Source organism: Chenopodium quinoa, unplaced genomic scaffold (assembly GCF_001683475.1).
Source record: "Chenopodium quinoa cultivar QQ74 unplaced genomic scaffold, ASM168347v1, whole genome shotgun sequence".
NCBI lineage: Eukaryota > Viridiplantae > Streptophyta > Magnoliopsida > Caryophyllales > Amaranthaceae > Chenopodium > Chenopodium quinoa.
The window spans coordinates 555,320-561,498 of NW_018743047.1; positions in this window are offsets into that span (position 1 = coordinate 555,320).

A 6,179-nucleotide genomic window follows, 5' to 3' on the forward strand; every position below is an offset into this window, starting at 1 on the left:
TTACCCAAAATTGCCTATTCCACTTCTACTTGCCCATTATTTACATTTCTTATCTAATGAACTATTTATTTATCATAACTTATCATTATTAAATAGTCTTAGGTGTCTATTGTTTGAAATCATAGCAAAAGATCATTTTACTATGTTTTAGGACGGCTTTTACCCAAAATCGCCTATTCCACTTCTACTTGCCCATTTTTACATTTTATTTCGTTTGAATTTTTTTTCTCATACCATGCCCATAATACCTAGTCTTAGGCATGTAATTTATAATATCACATGAAATGAGCACCCACCTAAGTTTTAGTACGATTTTTAACAAAAATCGGCGTAAGTGACTTATTTAGCTTATTCACTAACAAGTATGCAAAAATTACACAAAATTGCATGAGGTGCCATGAATAGGCCAAAAATTAATCCCCGGGCTGCTTCCCATGGCTGATGCAGCGGCTTGGTTGCTTGCACGGTTGTTGCAGCTACCTTGGCTGCTGCCTGGGCTACTGCAGCAGCTGCCTTGGCGGCAGCCTGGTGGCTGGTGCAGCTGCCTGTGCATCTACCTAGTGGCTGCTGCAGCTGCCTATGCAGCTGCCTAGGGTGCTACTGCAACGGCCTGGTGGCTGCTGCAGCTGCCTAGGGTGCTTCTGCAGCGGCCTAGCTACTGTTGCAGCTGCCAGGTAGCTGCTGCGGCTGCCTGGCATCTGCTGCAGTTGCCTGGGCAGTTGCCTGGTGGCTACTTGCAGCTTCCTTGCATAACCCGAGGTTGTTGCCTCGGGTGCTGTAGTTGCCTCGGGTGCTCACTTTCCCATTTTCTGCATTTTGTTTCAAATGACCTAATTGTCCTCATAGCATACCCATATTAACTAGTCTTGGGTGTCTAAGGACTGTAATCGCATCAGAAGAAGGTTTTACTAAGTATTTGGACGGCTTTTACCCAAAATCGCCTATTTCACTACTACTTTGCCCAATTTCTACATTTCTTATCTAATGAGCTATTTCCTTATCATAACATGTTAATTAAAACTAGTCTTAGGTGTCTAATGTTTGAAATCATAGCAAATTAGCATTCTACTAAGTTTTAGGACGGCGTTTACCCAAAATCGCCTGTTTGACTTCTACTTTGCCCGATTTATACATTTCTTACCTAATGACCTATTTCTTTATCATAACATGTCAATTATAACTAGTCTTAGGTGTCTAATGTTTGAAATCATAGCAAATTAGCATTCTACTAAGTTTTAGAACGGCATTCTACAAAATATCATATACAGGAAAGTAAGCCTCATAAAAACTCATGCAATTATACCTTTAAAGAATGAAAGGAGAAAAAAAATCACATACAAGACTTCCTTCCCTAATATATGGTGCACGAAATCTACATTTAAATGATGGATATGAACATCTTTTTTGCATTAAAGTTAAATGAACATCAAGCTCTGAATCCGTCAATGGGAGCATCCTCTCAGATCTAGCAGTCCTGTTATTACTTCATGTTGATGTGTTTTTTCAGCACCATGAGGAGCAAAGATTCTGGTATGAAATATACCTTCTCCTTTAAAGTACATTATTAATGTATCTCCAACCACAATATCATTATCTGATATAAAATTTCCCCACCCTCTATCCATACGCATACCAATAACTCCATTACCATTAGTAAATCTCATAATAGTGATATTCCATGATAGTCCTTCTGTTTCATGAAACACTTTGCATTCTTCAGCTTGATTTGCCAGAATATGATTGAATCGACTAGGGATTTCCTAAATGTACAAAGGCACCAAGGTAATCATGTAAGAATCAACATAACAGACAAGCTACAACAGTATACAATACATAGCATCACATACCACTGATGTCTGATGCTCTTCTTCGATGCATAAGATCCATTTCAATAAAGCATTGTGAGTTTCCTATTACAACAGCAAAACATGTTTAGTTTTAAGGGGAAAAAAACACATAAAACAATAGCAAAACTGAACTGTACAACAAACCTCTATCAACATACCATAATCACGAATGGATACTACCACTTACAATAGACAGTAGCCTAGCTTATACACATTATACCCAAGCACAACCACCATATAATAAATACTACCTCCATAGTAACTGCATGCATGTGAACCTCTGTACAATATAATTACACTGAGATTCCTTCCAACCTTTAGATTCTCAATCATTACAAAATACATCAGCCTTATCCAACAAAGCACAACAAGACAGGAAGAACTATTGTAGATTCTTTATACATGCAGCCTATTACATTAAATTTCCACATACTCATAAGCAAACATAGAACTTAGATATTTATAAGTGCCCTCACTACAAAAACCAATTCCCCAAGACAATTGTCTAACCATTGAATAAAGAAAAAGGCTTTATAAACTGAAAAAGTTACAGACCCTTTAAAATAGTCTTACTAATAGTTGAAAGCTAGTACTTGTGCTGAAACCTTGTAAATACGAATTTATAATAGACACAAGAAATGCATTATTAACTACATTTCAATTTAATTATGTGATTAGATGCACCATAAACAACATTAAATTTTCTCCTAAATCACTTATCAAAATCCACCAGGTATAGAACACAGCCAATTATACTCAGAAGCAATAAACAACAATTTTTAAAAACAACAAAAAAAAAAACCCTTCACTAGAAAGTCTAAAAATAGAATTTCCCTTTTCATGTAGTACTTTCTTTTTAACAGGCTATTTTAGACACACTATACCTCTAGCACAGTAAACCCCATACTTTACAAATTGGTTACTCAACCCAACATTGACAATAGGAACACTAAATGTAATTAGTTAAATCAGACAAAACCAAAAATTTTTATTTCCCTCTACTACTATTATTAACGACTTGCATATTATACAAGGTAGTTGTTATCTCATATTGTAACAACACCACGAGTATCACAGTAGCCATAGAACTCAACGAATGTTGCTTATCTTGCTCATACAAACAGATACTTGCAATTGATACTTGCAGTTTGAAATCGATACTTGCAAAACTATTTCTTTATCATAACATGTCAATTATAACCAGTCTTAGGTGTCTAATGTTTGAAACCATAGAAAATTAGCATTCTACTAAGTTTTAGGATGGCTATTATCCAAAATCGCCTGTTTGACTTCTACTTTGCCCGATTTCTACATTTCTTATCTAATGAACTATTTCTTTATCATAAAATTTTAATTATAACTAGTCTTAGGTGTCTAATGTTTGAAACCATAGCAAATTAGCATTCTTCTAAGTTTTAGGACGACTTTTATCCAAAATCACCTGTTTGACTTCTACTTTGCCCGATTTCTACATTTCTTGTCTAATGAACTATTTCTTTATCATAACATGTCAATATTAAATAGTCTTAGGTGTCTAATGTTTGAAACCATAGCAAATTAGAATTCTACTTAGTGTTAGGACGGCTTTTACCCAAAATTGCCTATTCCACTTCTACTTGCCCATTATTTACATTTCTTATCTAATGAACTATTTATTTATCATAACTTATCATTATTAAATAGTCTTAGGTTTCTATTGTTTGAAATCATAGCAAAAGATCATTTTACTATGTTTTAGGACGGCTTTTACCCAAAATCGCCTATTCCACTTCTACTTGCCCATTTTTTACATTTTATTTCGTTTGAATTTTTTTTCTCAAACCATGCCCATAATACCTAGTCTTAGGCATGTAATTTATAATATCACATGAAATGAGCACCCAACTAAGTTTTATTAAGATTTTTAACATGTTAATTACAACTAGTCTTAGGTGTCTAATGTTTGAAATCATAGCAAATTAGCATTCTACTAAGTTTTAGGACGGCGTTTACCCAAAATCGCCTGTTTGACTTCTACTTTGCCCGATTTATACATTTCTTACCTAATGACCTATTTCTTTATCATAACATGTCAATTATAACTAGTCTTAGGTGTCTAATGTTTGAAATCATAGAAAATTAGCATTCTACTAAGTTTTAGAACGGCTTTTACCCAAAAACGCCTATTTGACTTTTACTTTGCCCGATTTATACATTTCTTACCTAATAAACTATTTCTTTGTGATGGCATGTCATTATTATCTAGTCTTAGGTGTCTAATGTTTGAAATCATATCAAAAGATCATTTTACTAAGTATTTGGATGGCTTTTACCCAAAATCGCCTATTTCACTACTACTTTGCCCACTTTCTACATTTCTTATCTAATGAGCTATTTCTTGATCATAACATATCAATTACAACTAGTCTTAGGTTTTTAATGTTTGGAATCATAGCAAATTATCATTCTACTTAGTTTTAGGACTGCCTTTATCAAAAATCGAACCGAAAAAAAGTAAAAACAGGTACCTCCTCAATGTGTTGGGCTTTAGTGCACCTATTGACTATGTCATGCATAAACCTCATCACGTACAGGGCACAATCAACGTCGTTGTCTTTTTGCGCACACTAACATGATACAAAGTCAAACTAGTCATGCATAGCCATAAATCAAGGCAATTTTATTATATAAATCAATATACCAAGGCTTTACCTTCGAATATTTCCACGTGGGACCCGCAACCGAACGACAATTCAACTTCTTCATAACACTTCAAAAAAAAGCATAAATTTAGGAACATAGCCACTCAATCACTTAGGTGATGATACAAAACAATATATAGGAAGCGGTATGGACCTATTCAATAAGTTATTCACGTCCTCGGGCACTCTTCCAAAAACGATCTGATGTCTATATGCCTAGCAACTTCCTTGGTGGCCATATACGAGCCGAGTCAAAGTAGTAGATTGTGTTATTGGAAACACAAATCACCATAAGGCTCCAATGTAGACTACATATATATTAAAGCAAATATCAATCCATTAATTGTTATACGTCAACATCTATACTTAACAAACAAATTAAGAGGGGCTAATATGAACTTGTTTCCCGCACGCATTGATTCTCTAATACCCCGCTCAAGGTAATCTATCACATCACGAGGGTTATGCAAGCATTTGGTTACGGAGGTCTGCTCGGGGCATAACCACCCAACTGCTCCTTCACCATCGGGTTTACTACTTAGGAGCTCCTGTAGTGATCTTCAAGAAAGTAATGTGTGCAAGTAATTACTAGTTGCATTGTTTTGGTACGAAAATATCAAAAATACAATACGTTTAGAAATAGTCTCGTTAATTTACCTCATGAAAGTTTGAATGATGGAAATGTTAAGCATGGATCCGGTTAGAAATTCCGTCACATCCTCTCTAGAAATGTATGCGATCGCATCCTCATCATAGTGGAACAATGCCTTAGGCAAGTTCACTTGAATATGTGTACCCGTAGGCAACTCACTACAACGGTTGTGAAGAAAAGTAAATGCTTTCGAAAGCGACTTAAGGACATTGGCTTCTACCAGTGGAGTACATGAAGCTCTCGAACTCTTCATTGACACTTGTCCTTGTTCCATGTTTGGAGGACCTTCTTCCTTGGATTTTGGCTTCTCCACCTTCTTCCTTTTAGCGGACTGATTTTCCATAGTAATCTAGTAACATAAAAGAACATGGTCATTGCACAAAGCACATGTTAATCTAGTTACATACAAGTGGTTACATACAAGTAGTGTTTACTTACCCCTCCTACCAACCTCAACCGATCACGTGGCCATTGCACAAAGCTACCGGTCGCGTCACGCAGCTTAAAAAAATCATATTCCTCTCTAGGCACCGGTAGTGGTAAGTCCTCAAACCCAGCAACTATAGAATCGATCCCGACCGAGATGTAATGGGTTCTATTATTAGACTTAAAATGGAACTTGTCAAAAGGTTGTGCACTACCATACCCCACCAACTACAACTGTCCACCAGTGTTTTCCCCGGGGTGAAGAAGCTCACAAGGCGTCTCTTCCTACATATTTGATTAGGAGTTAGGACATAATTTATGAAATAACAAACGAAAGCCTAACATATGAAAAGCTGATTACGTAGTGAAGTTTACCTTAACATTTGAGAAAGGTTCAGGCATCGGATTTGCTCTCTTCAATAACTCTGCATCCATAGGACTAGGATCCTGCAAAAGTAAAATAATTAAACATGCAAACGACCTCATTTGACAAACTTTATATGACGTAATTCATCCTTCTACTAAAATTACCTCTCTCTTAACTACTGGATCGTCCTCGGGGCCTCTTGGGTG